At 44.8% G+C, this 18,615-nt stretch overlaps 1 long non-coding RNA gene across 2 annotated transcripts; it reads left to right on the top strand.

Annotated features, from left to right (window-relative positions):
* The first annotated feature begins 15 nt into the window (after nucleotides 1-15).
* On the top strand, nucleotides 16-9,817 carry LOC113485495. 2 transcript variants are annotated; one of them, XR_003399437.1, is made up of 3 exons: nucleotides 16-294; nucleotides 7,496-7,607; nucleotides 9,462-9,817. It is a non-coding gene; the product is annotated as an uncharacterized LOC113485495 (long non-coding RNA). The 2 variants fall into 2 exon arrangements; XR_003399438.1 differs by having other exon boundaries at nucleotides 16-290.
* Nucleotides 9,818-18,615: the final 8,798 nt, after the last annotated feature.

Here is an 18,615-nt window from a genome sequence, read left to right on the forward strand (position 1 = left end):
CGGCCTGCCCTCGCCTGTCCGACCGTAGGTGCCGTCCGGCCGGGGAGCGGCGCTCCCGGCCTGGGGTTCCCCCAGCGTGGGGCCTTTCCCGCCCGCAGCGCTGAGGCCGAGGGTTTTCACCGTGAGCGTGGGGCTCCAGCCCTTCGCGTGGGTATCGCTTATCCCGTGTGTCCTTCCGGGGTCGCCTCCGGCCGAGCTGCTGGCGGGGGTTGCGGAATGGGGCGGGGAGCACCCAAACTGCGGTCGCTTGGGCGAGGGAAGGCCAGAAGTGGGTAGCGGAGGGAAAACGGGTAGGTAAGTGCAGCTTGGCTCCACCAGACATCTGTGCTTGAGGCTAATTTTGACCTTCAGACTCAAAGCACAGAAACTGGGCTGTTCCTAAGCAGCTCAGTTGGGCAGAGTGTCTGTGGTTTGTTTTAGGGGAGTCTTCTCTAATTAGCAATTTGACCTCCAAACAGAATCCCTGATAAGCTTGGAAGACTTCCCATTTGCAGTGGTCGTTTTTTGATGTGCACATTGCTGATTACACTGACCTAAATTCTGTTCTCTCCTTTGATATCTCTGCATGAAAGTTGAAGATGGAGAAACTGCACGCAATGGGACTGTGTAATGTGTGACTGTGAGGAACGATGATCTGGGGAGATCTGATCTCTCTGGTTTTAAATGAGCTCTGTGTGGTGATGCCCACTGACTGCAGCAGTGGTATGGAAGCGTTTCAGTTTGTGATTAAATGGGGCATGAATGTGCTACAAGTTCTGTGGCTTTAAATCTCCTCATTGAGGTAATGGCACTGACAAGGGGCAATAGAGAGATGCCAAGCTTTAGCACAAATCTGACCAGGGCTTTGGAAATGTGAGGCCCCCGTGATCCCAAAGTCCCAATGGACTCTGTGGCATGAGGAGCTTTTGTCCTGAGGAAGGAAACGGTGCATGGCTTCATCCCAGGACAGCAAGTTTTTCCACCTACTTGTTACAGATCGATACATTTACAGAGGCAGTTGGAAATACTTTAGCATTATCCAGAGACAAAGGCAGTTAACCCCAGATGTCTCTCCCTGTGAACAGCAGCAAGATAAAGGACAGCTTTTTATGATAGCTATTTGAAAGACAGTTTTATCAGAAGTTATTGTAACAGTGTTCTGTGCCTCTCTTCTAATAAGGAAAATAAACAAGCTGTGAATTTATTTCAATGTTTGTCATTAGTAAAGGATTGGTATTTCAGGAAAAATGATAAAAGAAATCAAGATCTTCCTTAAAAATCACATTCTGAAAGGTCTGATGGTAATGTATTTAATGGCTTCAGCACCAGTGAAAAATGAAAGGAAAGAATCAATTATTTTATTTACACAAATGGTACCTAAAAACAAAATAACAGAAGAAGGTAATTTATGTTATGATAGTCTTACTGAAAGCTGTAGTCAGTTCAGTCTTCTGAAAATTAGAAATGGAAAAAGCCATTTCAGACCGTCTTTCCCACCAAAGCAGGGGAAGATGAGCTGTAGTCTAACGCATTCTCTTTCTTACAGGACAGTAGTTACCTGAGAGCTCTGTACAAGCTCCTGTGGTCATTTACCTGGTATCTGCCAGCCTATTTTTTTTATCGAGAAATAGTCTGTCACCAGACTGGCAAAGTTGATTGAAACAAGGTGCCCTGCAGTGATTGTACGAGTCATATAGCAAAGGGTTATACTGGAGTTGCAATTAGAGAAGGAAATTCATTGAACTAAGGCTTTGATGAGGATTCTGTTTTCTTCGGTTAACTTAGTCTAATTAGGACAAATTCACTGTTGATTTAAACCTGCGGATTCACACATTGTATGTTGGATGGCAGTTAGGTGACTTACTTATATCCACATGCCTTTGTTTGCAGAAACATTAGAGGGGAGTCTATCCTGAATCCAGGGCTTTTGTTTTGGAGACCATACAGGCCTGACTGGTAAATAGTCTTCTAAAACTATGCCTGTTGTTTTAATCAGCACTCAGTCTCCTCTTTTCTTTCTCTCTGTGTCAGGCCAGAACTGCAAAGGGCTGGAATCCTTTTAGCATTTTAACACTGCCTTGACAAACATCCTGCTGTTTTATAGCTGCCTTCCTAAAGTGTAAGAGTTCTTTTTTGTGGAGAAAAGAAATCTCCAAACTCAAGGAATTGTTTGCACTTGTGTTTGGTGACATCTGCTTTACTGCAAGCATCACTGAATGCAGATCTACAGCCTTTTAACCCTACTCTCTAGGGCAACAATTTTGTGCTCTAGTTCTTTCAGGGTCTTATTTGTCACCTTTTTTCAAGGAGTATAAGATGTAGCTTCTCTCTTAAAGCTTTGGTTGCTTACCCTAAGAGCAAAAATCTGTGCAGAAATCCCTACAGGATAAAAAAAAAACCCTTCCCCAGGGACAACATCCTTGAACTAGTTTGAACTGAAAGCTCCCAATTTCACAGTGCCTTTGGCTGGGAAATGTAAAATGTTCAAAGGGCTGTGGCATGATTAACTATTTTCTTGTCTCGGCCTCTGATGCAAGAGTGCAGATCCTCCTTCTCTCCTCCCTGCTTGCATAGATTGGGTTTATAGGAGTGAATGAAAACAGACTAGGCTGTTAGCAGATAAAACAGAGAACAAAGGTAGAAGACAGAGAAGGAAGGTGGTCTTGGGGCTTTTCCACCCTTTGCCACTGCAGCTCTGTGCAGATCAGTTGTCTGTGTCCCTTCCAGGCCGTGGACCCAAGGAGATGGTCATGATTTTTGCACCAGTTCTGGTTCGGAACCAGGCTCTGACTCAAAGACATCAGAGTACTCTTGGAGATCTCTTGCTGGACACCTGGTCACTAGTCTCTCGGCTCTTCTCTCTGGGAGAATTTTGCTCTTGGTTCAGTTCACTGCACTCGCAGGCTTTTGCACCACCCAAGTCTGGTTTTGGGTTTTTGGGGGTTTTTTGGGGGGTTGTGGTTTGTTTTTGTTTTGGGGGTTTGTTTGTTTGTTTGTTTGTTTGTTTGTTTGTTAGTTTCTATGAGGTTTGCTTCCAGTTGTTTATAATTACTGTCTTCTCCAGACCCTGCACTGCAGCATTTCCAAGCTCAGTATGAAAACAGTGTAGACTTAGTGAGACTGCGTTTCTGATGTATTATTGTGCTGAAAATCCCTGATCTTTGCAGCTAACGCAAAAGCAGGGGAAGAGGGAGCGATATCCTCTCCACCTGCAGCTAAAGATTCTCAGATATACACCACAACCATTTTAACCATGTTGAATGCCTTCAGGGGAGATAGCGGTGTTCTGTCACACACAGAAATAGAGACATGGCAAAGCTGAGGTACCATTTCTGTTGCTTTAATTGCTGAGGGGACAGCTCAGGCACAATGTATGGAAATACCTTCTACCTGCAGCTTTGCTGATCTCGGGATATCCAACCCTGTCTTTCCCTGCTGCCTTCTCTCTTTGGTTTAGAGTGGTAAAAGCAGGTAAGGTTGGGCCCCCAAGAGCTGTAAGGCAGCAGGCACATATGCAGAGAAGTGTATAGCTTACTGCTCTTCTGGTTTTTGATGAGTTAGGAAAGAGTTAAATGACAACAGAGGGAGAGGCTGTGCTATTGTTCAGGCATCCCTGGGTCCAGGGTGGCTGATCTCTATTCCCGGATCTGCCTCTGGCTTCCTGCATGACCTTGGACCGGTCCCTTACCTTTTCTTTTCCTTAGCTCCCAAGTTATAACATGGAAATAATTCTCTTCCTGTGGTGCCTCATTCCCTGCGGGTTTCAGGGTGGCTGAGATTCTCTGGTGGGAGATGATGGGAGGAGGAGAAAACATTTGCAGTGGAGAAATATTTACACGGAGGGTAGCAATTTTGGGATGTGTTCTTGTTCACTCAGATACAGCGCGGGCTGTGCATATGGTGATATTTGGTTTTTTTAGTAGGCAAACCTGTGGTGAAAGTCAAATTCCATTTGCCGTTGATGCAGCTGCCCGAGAGCAATGCCAGCTGCAGTGATCCTTTCCTTCACTAGATGGTGCTTTTGATCAAAGATTTGAATAACGGCAGTTCTTTTCTGCACAGGATTTCCTAATTTTTCTTCCCCGGTCTCCATTCCTTCCCCTCTTCTTTCTGTGCTTTAACACTACGGGGGACACTTAATGATGCTGGATATAGAACAAGGCTAATCTGGTGGTAACAGAGGCTCCAAGCCACCCGCACCCACCAGACAGCTTGTCTTCTGGGCTTTGGTTTTTGAAGCGTGTATCAGTGCTGCTGGGCTGTGGCAGAGAATTGAATTCTTTCCGTGTTTTCTATTCCCATAAGGAAAAGGCTTCAAAGAGCAGGTCCCCTCCCCCTCTCTGCTGGTGAAGGGCATTTAGGGAAGCTGGGAAAAAAAAAAAATCCAGCTCTGACAGATGCATTTATTTAACAAACCACTGCCTTTCCCTACCTTAGCAGAAGATTGGTTGTTTCTTAAAAGGGGAATTGCTGCTTTTGTATCCATCTTTGTATTCAGGAGATGGTTACCTAGCCAAGGTCATTGCTGCTGCATGCCAGTATCAAGCAGCGAGTCAGGCTCCTCTTCCTTGAACCAGCACCGATTTCAGTAAGGCTTCTCCAGGTGAAGATTGGGAACAGGCTTGAATCTGCCAGTGCAGAAAGTCCCAAGCTTGGCCGGGTAGAGGAAACCACAAGAACAGCCTTTCCTTTTATAAAGGCAGCAGAGGAGATGAATGAAATTGTAATCAAACATTTCCTGTGCAGACATGCAGGGGATCGGTTAGGAGCTGGTACAGTATGAGGGACAGCAGGGTGTGTGGCAGTGTCCTGTCATCATCCGTGACAGCGGGTGTGGGGCAGATCGGGCTGCCTGCCCTCAGCACCCCAGTCCAGCACCCGCAGATGAAAACCCTCCTGTGCTGGGCCCCTTCCGAGCCTGTCCCGAGGCTCTTGCCCCTGCGGCGAAGATGTTTGATCGCATTTGTGCGCTGGCAGGGCTACCTGCAGCCCACGCCTCGGTACCAGGCTGCTTTGCACGCTGCCAGTGTGTATCCGGACCCTCCCATCGGGGAGGCTGTGAGGTTACATCACGTACAGCTCCCTCCCCGTGGAATTATACAAACATTAATGAATGGGGCTGGATCGCTGCTATGACGCCAATCAGCCATGCACAGTTTTATAGTCTGAGGCCAGGAGAGATTAAGCTTCTGCCTCTGGCACTGCACCAACCACAGCAATTTCATGTGTGTGCTGACAAGCCCACAAGGCCGGTGCCCGCAGCGGCCCTGTCCTCACGTGCTGGATGTTGTGCTTATGGCAGTGACGTCCCCGCAGCAGGGACACCAGCTATGCTAAACTGCAGTCTGACACAAAACTCCTCTCGGGACTGGGAGCTGACAGTGATTTCTTTGTCATTCCCCTGTTGTCATCTTCCCATTGCACATACATTTGTTCATCGTTAGTAAGATATTGCTGATGACTAAACCCTGGGTCTGCATCACAAAGAAACGGTTTGAAGGAGCAGCCCAGAACTGCAGGGTTCAAACTCGTAAGAGGAGTGAGAAGTGGGGACAGCGCATTTCCTTGCATCTATTAGATCTGGAGAGCAAACCACTCTCCCAGTCCCTCCTGGCTGACAGGAAATTGCATCACTGGCATGTGCAGATTGTTGGTTTTTTTTTTCTGAAATGTGCTTGTTTTATTGTTTTCCTCCGATGGAATTTGCCAGCATGTTCCAAATTACGTGGTTCTGAAATTTAAAAGCAACATACCTGTGTGGGGGAGAGAAAGAGTGGTTTTCACTTTGCAATCTGGCTCTTCCCTCCTTCCTCCTTTTTCCCCACATCCCCATGTGTTATGGAGCCAGCTGCTCCCGGAATAGTTTGGGAATGAAATGTCACCGTTTGAAACTGGTGAGTCACACTTTTTGAGGGGAGGGGGGAGAATATGAAATCTTGTGGTGTGGCAGAGCGTCTCCTGGTGAGTACAGAGAGATTTTTAAAACCACAGACTCCCCGATGATGGAGTTGAGGGGCTTTGAATAAAGGCGGCTGGGTGTGTCCGTGCTGCTTTTTGCAGGAGGATCTCAAAAGCCTCTGAAAACTTTAATTGTCTTCCTTAACATGCCCACTGCAGCTGGATCCTAGTTGCCTCCTCCAGCAGGACTAGGCTGTGTCTGTCTGACAACACACCTACAGTGACTCTCTTAATTAAGTCTCCCCGCACTGCTGTGAGGTGTGTAATTACAGTGAGACCTGACTTAAGCAACCACTCGAGGGACTAACACAAAAAAAAAAAAAAAACCTTTACCAGAGCAAGGAGGAACAGAATATTAGTTAATACATTTTTGGGGGATATTTTAGAGGAAGTTTATTAAGCAAATAAGGGTTAATTCTGGTTTCCTCTCAGTTTATCCCAATATTAGGATGATTCCTTTAATATATTGGCTGTTAACATAATCAGGGGTTTTTTCCTTCCAAAAGGATACTTGAGATCTTTTGTCTTTTAACAGATTGCTATTAAAGAATGTCAATTAGTGCAAATGGTGGCAATGGTCTTGAGAAATGAGCTATTGTTTATCAGAAGCTGAGTAGTTGTCCCTCCCTGCCCTGTCTAGGGGTAAAAATTTTCAGACAAAGGGCAAAATTCAGGATTCCTGCTCTAGGGCACTCTAACCACCTTTCTTCATGACTCTACATGACAGCTCTGCCTAGTAGGTACCAAGAATCGTGTATCTTGAACTAAAATTGTGTACTAAAGTTGTGTCTCACAGAGAGTTTTAGCAGTTCCAGGCGGACTGATTTTCGGTGTCACTGCCCCAACCAGCTGTCAGAGGTCTCTGCCTGGTACTCGAAGTGTTAGGCTGGACTGTGCATCACCATTCACAGCCCAGCATATTAATCTAAACTGCCAACTATTTCAGGTTGCATTACTATTCCAAGCACTGAACTGTGGTGGCTGCAGAGAAGATATGCCACCCGTTTTGCAGCCTCTGCTTCAACAGTAGTGATCTCCAGCTGAAGGACAGGAAGAAGCTGGAAATAGTAATATCATAAATAGTCCCGCTATGGGCTGGCAGCCCTCCCCTCGAGTCCCACCTTCAGTGGCATTCTGACTACATGCTGTGAGTAAAACTCCCAAATTGCAAGCCAATCTATGCAGCTAACTTGGTGAGGATTTTGCAAGCATAAGCCCTAGGGGGTTTGATGCCATCTCTCTCTATTTTATTGGGAAGACTGAGCTAGTAGCAAGATTTTATGAAGTGTGCATTTCTATCTCAAATTTTAGATAGCGTTAACTAGAAACCCACATACTCTATCGTCACTGGATTTGACAGAAATAATCTACGTCTGCAGAAATTTGCTGCAGAGCCTAAGCTTTTGCTTAATACAGAATAAAACCACCTCAGAGAGAACCTTGAGAAGTCAAATCTGGGTGCCATTCCACATGTCTTTTTCTCAGCAGCAAAGCTTACTTATCTTCCCCACTCTTTTCTCTTTTGCATATCATTGTTGCCCTTTTTTTCTTAACTCAGACTGTTTCAGTGATTTGGCTTATGCTGCGGGTCTGCAAAGAGTCGAAGCAGCCACACTGCAGGCAGGAGCTGTAAGTTGCGGCAGCGACGTAGGAGTGAGCCAAGGAACCAGGTAAGAAAAAATACTCCTATGGATCTGCTACGCCATCAGGTTTGAACTTTCAGATATTCCAAACCAGTAATAGATAGGAATGCCAGTGGATCATCAGTTTTGAAGCATCATGACAGTGCTTGATATTGTTTTCTGAGCCTGTTTCTTCTGCCATAGGTTTCTGCCTGTTTATGGTATGTTTACCTCCCCAGATCCCTAATGGGGATTCCCTTTAGCTTGCAGTTTCCTGCAGATAACTCCCAAGATAACGCTGGGCACAATCAGTACAAATACTCCCTATTAAAAAGTAGCTTCTTTCTTAAAATGAGGTTAGTGTAATTTCAAACTGAGTAACAAAGGATGAATTTACTGAGTGTACAACTCAATGAAGTACTGAATTCAGTGAGCATTTGAAGTCTCAAAGACAGGTGGTAACTTCTTTAAAACAATGTATTTTTGCCCAAATCAAAGGATTTTGCCTCATCACCTATAGTGGGATTTCCCAGGGTGCCTGAGTCCACACATCCTCAGTCTCTTAGACCTTGGCAAAACTGATACATAATGTGTGGAAGTCTTCCTAACATAAACAGACATTTCAGTTCATTCTGAAAGGCCAAGATTACTACTGATTTGTTTTGGGGGAGAAAAAAAAAAGGACAACTGAAATGACTTTGGACATTCATTAGCAAAGCATTGTCAGAACACAATAGAAGAACAGACAAAAGCCAGTCCAGATTCTGTGGTATTTCCTAAAGGGCTCCCTCTGGCACATGGCTATTCCCTGCCAATCCTTTTGTATTGTTTTTGATAATGAATAGAAGCTGAACAGATGATTGTTGCATTGTCCACTAAGTGATTCATTTACATTAAATAGTGCTCCGAAAGTAGGCTTTGGGTGGACTTTTTCAGTCGCTTCAGTTATTTATTTGTACAGTTTAATTACTGTCTTTTAACTCTCCACTGTACATAATTGTTTCCTGATTGCTTCAGCTCCTCTGAAGTCAGTGGTCCAACAAGCTGTGACATAAGAAGCAGCATCTGCATTTTCAAAGATGCTTAATTTTGAATGGTCACCTCTAGAAAACTGCTCCTGAGTTGGGAAGGTGCTGAGGTTCTTAAGCATCTGCAGGTCCTTAGTGCCCTTGGTCCCTGTCTCTGAAAGTTGGGCTATGAAGCACAAACTTTGCTACATAAGCTGTCACAGTTCCATTGATTTCCTCATTAATCTCTCACCTCCTGCTGCATGTCTACACCAAGGTTTCTTCATTAACCTAGGGCTTCCATTACAATTTCAAGCTTTTCTTACAGAGGTCAAAAGTTTTGTTTTGTTGTGTTTTATTTTGTTTTGCTTTGCTTTGTTTTGCAGGGTGTGACAGATGTTATGTGCTTGAGGGCATATTGACCTTATTGCAGTTAGAAGAACTTCAGTGTCTGAGGCTATTTAGCCCCAAATCCACATCCAGAACTGCAGGTCCACTAATTTGGATGTACTAATGGGTGGGGGAGAATGACACCGTATTGAAGGGCTTTTGATGGTTGAAGAAAGTTAAGGAAATCAACATTCTAGGCCATCTCCCCTTGTCTGAGAAGCTGCATGACTTTGCGTTTGCTGAATAACTGCAGTTACATCTCAAAAGCCCTGATTTCCTAGTTATTCTCTGTTCCCCATTCGATGTACCACAGAGGGGTTCAGTGGGGGTTTTTCATTGTCTGGGGCAAGGCAGCAAAATAGTGATGCAGAGAGGGGAAGGAACAGACCTAATAGTGTTGGGTTGTTCATGCAATATGGCTTAGGTTTAAATCTCCCAGGGCAAAGCAAAGCAGCCTTTGCAGTCTTTTTTGACATTTTTCTCAGTCCCTTCTCCATCCATTTAGGAAACATGAAATCACTCATCCTCTGCCTAGGTATAAAAGAAGTTTGAAGAGTTTATATGCCTGTACCCGCCAAGATGAGGCAAGAAAAAGATTGACTTTTTGCACCTGGTTTCCTAACAACTTATAAGCCAAATGAACAGGGAGAACAACTACGCTCCAGTACCACTGTAGCCTTCCAACTGTGAAAGATGTGGCGCTACAGCTCTCTGCCATTCTCTACTGCTCAAGCTACAGACCCTGGGCAGAAGCTGCTGCGTGGCTACCTGAGGTTTAGGCTTCTGTGTGTTACGCTTGTTAAGCTGCTTCAGAAACTGACTTTGCCTGCTCTGTGATTAAAGCAAACTATCCCCCACTTAGGATCTCCTGGCACTTCAGCTTTCTTTTGGGTTACATGGCATCTTCATAAACCCAGATGAAACTCAGCAGACAACACAAATAAAACCAGCTCTTCCTCTGCAGAAAACCACGAAGTACGGCTAGGGTTTCCCTCACTGCCTTCCACTTTACCCCTCCAGCATTGCTCTCCTTGTACTCTTGCTCTCCCAGGAGCCCACATCGCTCTGTGTTTAGTGGCAGGCGATGAAATCAAACCATGCATTAGCAGCTCCATAATAGCTTTGCTCAGTGGAACCCAGCTTCCTTCATTAATCCAGAAAATGAGAGTTGTTTTCGTACATTTGAGGAGCTAATTATTTAAGTGCTGGGAATTAAGGCTCATCAGATACTGGAGACTGATTTTGGTTTTGCTTCCCAGGGGATGGAACGAGATGGAGGGAAGCTGGTTTTGCACAGGTGTGCAGAACAGTAACTCACCAGTACTTGGAGCAGGGAACAACAGCGTGCAGATCCTTGTCTACTGTAAGCATAAAAGCCCGTCTCTTTGTACATCGCTTTTCTTCCAAACATCACCTGATGATTTTTCCCATTTAAATAGATTTCTTAAGTCACCACTGATCAAATAACTATATTTCTTTTTCTGCTATGAAAAGATGTACCCCACTTGTGTTTCACCTAGCCCGAATGTTTTGCAATAAAACAATAATGCTTTGTCTCAACTGGGTTTTTAGAGAGGGAAACCAGCTCACATCTGTTGTCCTTCTATAATCGCTTGTCCTTCAACCTTACCTTTGCTCACCACACTCAGAGAGGGGTTTAGATAGATCAGCTGCAGTCTAACCTTGCAAGGGACCTTCCAGTGGCTTGGGAAATAGAAGATGAATTGGGTGAAAACCCCCCATGTCTGTGGGAAACCACAGACAAGGACAGATCTGTTGTTATAAACAAAGTTTTTACAACAAAATAACTTTCAACAGTAGATGGATGCTTTTGACATTCTTCCCGGAAAATGACAGAGAATTCATTGATGCTGTTGCCAATAACTATATGCTAAAGAAGGGGATTTGGTTCTGATAGTGTCACTGGACGCATTCACTCTTTATTACAAGCAGCTTGCCAAGAACAATTTTTTCATTTTTACTGAGATAGCCAATGTCCTGTGTTGTCTTCAGAGACTAAGGAAGTGAACTTTTCTGTGTGTTCGGTTGAAGCCAGATGTTAAAGTATTGTCTGGATGTAATTGACTTGACAAATAGCAGGAGTGACATTTTAGCTCCATTTAAGTCAGTGGCAAAATTCCTGTTGAGTTCAACTGGGGCCAAGATTTCATCCTATGACAGTGCTGATGGGAAATCTAACAAATGATCTTCAGAAAAATAAGCTCAGGCATTCTGTTTTTCTGGGACTCTTTTCAACCTATGGGCCGTGAATCCTTGGAATTCTGTGCACTACTTTGAAGAGGTCTGCAAAAAATCACAAAGACAAGAAAGCTTATTGTCAGTAGATTTAAATTAGCTATACAGGGTCCACAATTCCAAGGGAAAACTCGAGGAATCGATTACAAATTTCTAAGTCAGCTCGAGCCATTGAAATCCACCTATATTTGTACTCCTTGGACTAACGAGCATCCTTCTGGCAGGACCTGTGCAGTTGAACTAACCCTTTGACACTGAATACTGTGGATTCAAGAAGCTGCTCTGTCTCCTACACTAGGACTGAGCCATGTGGAAGCCTCTAATCTGGCATCTACCAGGTGCTGTTACCAAAGGATTGGGTTGAAAACCCAAACTTTGTTTTAGAAAAGCTGGTGTTGTGGGACTATACAACCAATTCAGTTTTGTAACAAGGTCAGTATTTTGTCCCTGAGATAAATGAGCAGGTACACAGTGTTCTCCCTACAGACTGTGAGGTGTCTGAAGTATCTCAGATGAACTTTATTGGGAATTAAAGGCAATCAGCTTCAGGCAGAATCATGCAACATAGTCTGTCTATGATATCTCCAGAGGTTTAAGCCCAGCAGCAGACATACAGCCTGATGTGTGTAAAAGGCTTTGGAGTAAGTCATGGTAGTGTTGCTTGGGTGGAGGTTCATAATGTTTAGATGAAAAAAGGCTTGAGCTAGGAAAAAAAAATCACTAGAGATTTAAAAATAGAGTAATTTGAAAATGTTAAAAGTGCTCTGGTTAGGGTTTCATAAATTTTTCCGTGTGGGTTTTGGTAAGTGGAGTTCTTCTGTAAGTTCTTTCCTATTAGATTGTGGGAGAATTTATTTCTTTTAGAGTGCCTGAAAAAATGCGGGAGATGTACTGAGGAATCTTCATATATTATGTATTGGTTATTAGCACGGAAAGTCCTTGTGCTTGTGGGAGCAAATAGACTCACTGTGATGAGAACAGGATGCCATAACTGGATCTAGCATTTTAGCCATATGCACACAAGCTAACTTCTCTGTGTCTCTTACTAGAAGGTGAAATGGTGTTTGCTTCTGGAGACCTGGGCCCAGGGAAAGGGAAAAAGGAAGGTGTGCTGGAGTCCAGCACCTACCACAGAATACCCAAGCTGTGCTTCTCTCCTCTTTATATGGAGAAGTGCCTACTTAGGCATCTGCTTTGATTGCTCTACCAGAAGCAGGATGACACTTAACAAGTATTACTTTATGGCAACATATTCCTGAGTTCCTTTTTCAGTTCTGTTAAGTATGTGCAGAATCCACAACTTTGGAAGCTCTTCAATCCTTGAGTTTCAAACCAGCAAGCAATGCAAGCTCCTGCATAGCCCCCTTCAAATCCACTTCTGGAGCAAAAGTCTTCAGCCTCTTGTAGGTTCAGATTTAAGACAGGTTCGCTTGTAATCCAAGTTTATGTGAGGAATCCTAGATAAATCCTTGATGTTGCTCACACATCTGTTGAAGCGAAAGGTTCATGTTTACTTGAGAACTAAATTTTAACACATATGATGTGGAAAAGTGTGCCCAAGTGATAAAGTAACAATTGATTCATGGCTATCCAGCAGAGTCTAGAAGTGCCACCTTGGGATGACATGTATCAAAGATACAGTTGCTCTGCTTTTCCATGTGAAGAACGCTGCTTCTTCTCAGCTGAGCTATCGTGTAACATAGATGACTCTCTGGAGGAAGAGTCTGCCTCACATTTGCGGTATGTTTTAGCTACTATCAACATTTATATTCCATTGGCATTTGAGGGTAAGCACTAATTAGCATAATCATCAATGCTTTAAAATTAAAAATTCCTCCAAGAGACACAGGAGGGATTGAAAATGTTTCCTGCCCCCAGAGGCAAATCCTTTCCCAAGCTATCTTCTGCATCAAAAGGTTTTATTCTAGAAACATTCCCAAGCTATGCCCAAGAGTAAATTAAACTACAGCAAACTTGTAAACTCTTCTGTGTGCCTGTGTGTGTGTGGCAAGCAGGCCCTGATTTGACAATTACTAAGTGACAAAAAGTTGTCACTATTTTTCACTCCTATTTTGTTTTGACTGTTGCTCTGTGCTGCTGCATCACCTTTACTGTGTGGGCTGGAACAATCAAGAACCATTTGTAGAGTCAGAAGTTTACTTCACAGGAAAGATTTTGGTGTCTTCACAAGACTGAAAGCAAGCAGTTTAATGATCCTGCCCTCTTCCAGAGCTTGCCTATCCCCCCAAGTCAGGAGCTGGCCTCAAAAAATCTCAAGAGCCATTCTTTTGTACACTATTTTAGAGTGAATTTTTACTCTGGCTCCAAAATGATTCATTGACAACAGGAACCTCAGATTGGATTTCTGGCTTAAAGAGACAGGTATTGGTGGAGAATAAGGTGCCAGGAAAACCTTGGGGGAACTTTTAAGTTTGAGAGGTAATGTTCACACCTTGGAAACATCCTCTAAGAGTCAATCTTTACATTTCTGCCTTTGGGAGGTGATGGTGGGCTTCAGCTCCCATTGACAGCTGGTGTGGTCAAGGATGGGTGTCCTACATGTGGGTCCCTTTTGTCTCAAAAAATGCTTCTCAAACCCTCAAGCAGGTCTGCAAGTGATGGGCCATGAAACCTCAGGGAGCAGGAATAGTTAAATGTTGTCGTTGTTCTTGAACTGGCCAGAGATAAAAATTAGTGTTCTTCCAAAGGAAGTATTTCTTTGAGAGGGAAACCCTAACAGATGCTGGTGTTTCTTAAAAGAAAACAGTTGTGTTTATAAACCCACAATTCTTGTTATCTCTGCATAGGACAAACAGCACCACACCCTACACTGAGTAAACACGGGGACTCTGCAAAAAAAGAGTGGCACAGAAATCTCCATGATAATTTCAGAATCTGCAGGGCATTAAACATATGTATTGTCTTTTGGGTATCCTATTTTTTCAGAGATGGACTTAAATTTCATTGGCAGAAATTCTCTCTTTTATCTTTATCTCCTGTTTTGATGTGGTAGCCATGGAGAAAAAACCCAAGATTAGTAACAGTAGGTTGTTGCAGAATAAGAATAACTCTCTACTTGGATTTAGACTGTAGTAATATTGGGGGGTTTGTTTAGCTGGAAATACTCAGATCGCATAGAATAAACACTAGACACTGTTAGGACATTAATCACCCATCCCATTCACTTCTCTCCACCTTGAACTAAACACTGGTAATCCTTAACTTCTGTTTATTCTGAGGGATGTTTTTCACAGGGTAGGGGGTGTGTCTTTATGACTACTGCTTTTGAAAACAATGGTTAGTTCTCCTGAAGGTCAATGTGTTTATACTTTTGCTCTCCTACAGACATCAGGGTACCTGGACCCTTGGAATTTGAATCAGTTTGGCTAATAGTGAATGAAATGGACCATGTTCTGGAGCTGAGATGCCTTGAGCTTCAAGAGAAAGCCAAATTCAAAAGTACTATTTTAACAGCAGTGTCTAGCAGTGAGTTTCCAGCTTCCCTCTGGAAGCCCATAGTGAGAAACTTTAGATAAAGGAAGGGGGTGGTGAGTCTTTTCTCAGAGAGCCTAGTTTGGTGGTACTGTGGGCTAAGAAAGCAAGACAGCAGTAGGAATAAAGACACCACACCTTGCTCTTGGCAAAGCAGGGAATGCTTGACCATAAAGTTTTAGTTTCCCTAATACAGCTGATACCCATGCTGTCTGGTATATGACTTAATTTGCCTCTCCTCAGCACCTCAGTGTGTAGCCTCATGCACATTTTGCAACTTTTCTTCAGAAATTATTTTGCACTTTACAGCAACATACGAACCAGAGCTCTTGCAGCATATTTAGGAAGAAAGGCATTTACACTGCTTTTGCTGGAATGACGTTCTAGGATGAGAGACACACATAGTGACACACAGAGATAATATCACGTTAAGTTCTACCAGTCAGAGTGCTTTTACAACATATATCTTGTTTCCAAAGGATCACAGCTAATGTCTTCATTTGATTCACGGTGATGGAAACTAGGCTGGATGACTAGCTAATTTTAAGGCCCAGAGAAAAGACAGATTGTCAGAGACCAGGGTCTGCTTGGAGACTGGCTTCTGAATTAAAACTAATCAGTCACTTCCTTTGATGGCCCTTTTGTATCTGGATGAGAAAGATCCAAGAGAACTCATTTTTATTACTTATTTCCCTCTTTAAGTTTAGCGGAGAATGTCAGAATGCCATCATGACTTAAGTACATTTTTTTTTTTAGAAAATAAAAGAGTTGTTTGATTAGTAAATGTACAAGATCTGTATTTTCTGCTGATTTTTCATTGCTAAAGATCTGGTAAATCTTAAGATCAATGTAATTAAAAACAATTTATGACATTTCTTAGGTGAGATGCTCTTTTGAATATGTCTACAGCAGGTTTGGAGTTAAAAGCAGAGTGATAAAGGGTATGTCTGATCGTGGCATGTAAGAAATTTTGTAGGTATTGTCTTTGTGAAGAGATGACAAGTGTGCAGCATGTAGAGTACAATTCTGTTAAAACTGAAATCAATAAGGAATATTAACATTGACTTAGTGGAAGTAGAAAAGGATCACTGAATCTGTGAAGCTGGTTTTTAACACCAGGAGAGCCTTCTCACAACTAAAAAGATTTCACTTTAGCTCAGTTGTAACACTTCATAACCCCCACCAATCCTTCCTGGACAAATGCAGGAAAAAAAAATAAAAATCTCTGCTCCAAACAGCTTAGGTGCTAAAACAAAGTAAGAGAGAGATTTTGAGAGCCAAAGAGTTCAGGGAAACAACCTACTCATCATCAGGTAGATGTTGGTAATGATAGGCAAGTAGTTTAGTGAGCCTCGGCTTCTTTGTGCACACTGCAAGCAAAGGGTCCTGATGAGGGGTTCAAAGGAAGGAAAGAGGAAGCTATGCAGGTATCATCAGGGAGCTTGTCCCAAGCATGGGAGAAAATATGGTTTAATTGGTTCATACAATTTCTTATGTTTACAAAAGAGCCATTCAGACTGTGGGGAATCACTGTCTTAGCAAGACGTCCAGCCGTTCCTTGATGTGGGAAATGCTCAGCACTGGGGTCATTAAGCTGTGTTCATTAGCATCAGGAAGGTGTCACGCATGTGCAGCGATCTTCTCACACAGAAAGGACGAGGGCTTAGAAGTCCTCTTATGGTTCAATCTCTCTGATGCATTGGGGCGATTAGGTGGTGTCAGAGCTGCAACACTCGAGTGACTGTGGTTGGAAGCGTTATGCTGCAGTGTCACAGGTACCGATGCTTCTGAGGGTGATGGGTTAACACGTGGGAAGTATGTGCAGCACCAGTTCTTGTCCCCTTTTCAAGAAGAGGTGTAGGTTGCCCATTTGCCATGATGACTTCATAGGTCTAATGATTATGTAGCATCAAAGAGAGGGTATAACCTCACTCTGGATTTCACACATAATTTGCTGAAACATTCAATGCAACTAACAATACTAGTAGCGAAACCAGCAACCTCTACCAGCTTGTGTACATAGCAGGATAATCAGGCCTGTCCTGTCTCTTGGCATCTTTTTTTTTCTCCTGTGGGGTAATTCTAGTTCTATTGCTGGAACCGTCACCCCCAAACTGCATGAAAGCGGGATTTCAGAGAGAGGCTAACAAGCAGCACGAGCCAGGCAGACTGAACAATCCACATTACTCTTACAGGAGGTCTCCCATATGGCACACAGCTACGCTGGCAGGACAGCATGGCCTGCTGCTGCTTCACAATCTGAGGGTATAAACTCAGGTCTTTTGCTAGCTCTGCATTCCCTAGTTGCTTTGCCACCAAACCTTATGGTTATACATGAATCGTGAAAAAAAAAAACATCTCTTGCTACCAGATCCCTCTGCTTTCTTTCTAAAATGGCAGCACCTCTAAAGAAAACGGAAAGTGGTTCTGTCCTCAGGCGATAGTTGCAATTAATTGTCTTTGATTTCTGCAAGTTGTATGCCAGACAACTGGACAGGGCCTCATAAAAATCTGCCAGGTAAAGACATCAAGATTATAGCTGAGAAAGAATGTAAATAGGACGTATTGAAAAACGGCTTGAGAAAATAATGCAGTGGTACTTAACCACTGCCTTTCTTCTTGCAGTCCTTCCAGGGCTCTGCAAGAAACCAATCTCTGCAAAGCCTCATGCCTCTTTCCACAAATCATGGCAGAATTCCCATCCTTTTCCTCTTGCCTCACTCCACCATTATGTAACTGTAGTGTGTGTGGCACACGAGCTAAGAACTTCGAACAGATTCAGAATTTTTTCATTGTCCTCTCATTTCCTTGTATAGTCATTTATAGGAAAAACCTGAAATACTACCAGTTCTGGCTATACACTACTTGTGTTTCTTCCCTGTGGAAGCATAAGGAGAGGGACCATATATGGGCCTCAGGACAGATCGGAGCGTTGCACTGATCTCCCCAGACCCCGACGTTCCCGATGCTCGGAGAGGCCTGTTACACCCAGACGTGCCCCCACAGAGCCGAACTCGGCTTTCTGAACCTGCGAGCCACCAGGAGGGGGAAGGGCCTGCCTCTCCTGTTGATTTTGTCCCGCAATACCGGCTGACCAAACTGGAGGCCGCTGTGGCATCACCGGAGGCGCTCCCGGGCAGGAGCCCTGAGCCGTTATGGATGCCGTCAACAGCCGCCCGGCGCGGAGGCCAAAGCTGCCAGGCAGAGCCCCTGCCGAGCACACAGGGGCACAGGCGGGGAGACAGCCCTGCCCCGGGGAGCGGCCCGGCCGCCGCCGCCCCTCTCCCCCTCAGGAAATCACTGAGGGAGCGGCGAAACAGCCGGGACCAGCGGATGTGACAGCAGCGCGGCCCCCACAGCGCAGGCTGCTGCTGGGAGGGACCGCCCCTTCAGCCGGCCATCGCCAATCCCCTCTCGCTTCGGAACGTGACCGATGGCCCTCTCGGCCAGTTCCGCTGCAGCATTCGCCACACTGGCCCCGCCCCTTCTTCCGTTGGCTGGATGGCCTGTCAATCGGTAGAGCCCTTCCCGCCCCTTTCCGGCAGGGGGAAATGCTAGGTAGGAAGGGTGGCGGGGGGAGAAGAAAGGGAAAGAAACCAATGAGACGCTAGAGACGGGCACCTCAGCGGCGGAGTGACAGGCGGGCGGGCCAATTGCCGCGCTTCTTCCCTCTGCGGCTCCCTCCCCGCAGGGTGGCGGGGCAGAGGGGGCGCACCTACCGCCCCTTCCCCGTTGGTCTGTCCCACTCCGGGCCTGGCGGGCTAGGTTGAGTTAGCGGCTCGGACCATTGCTCACGGCGGGCGGAGGGGGGTGCGGGCGAGGAGGAGGAGGAAGGAGACGACGAAGGAGGCGGGGGGGACGGTTTAAAGAGACAAGAGCCGAGCGGGCGGCCGGCTGGGGGAGCAGGAGCG

The sequence above is a fragment of the Athene cunicularia genome (assembly GCF_003259725.1).
Source record: "Athene cunicularia isolate RWA chromosome 14 unlocalized genomic scaffold, athCun1 chr14_part1, whole genome shotgun sequence".
Taxonomy (NCBI): domain Eukaryota; kingdom Metazoa; phylum Chordata; class Aves; order Strigiformes; family Strigidae; genus Athene; species Athene cunicularia.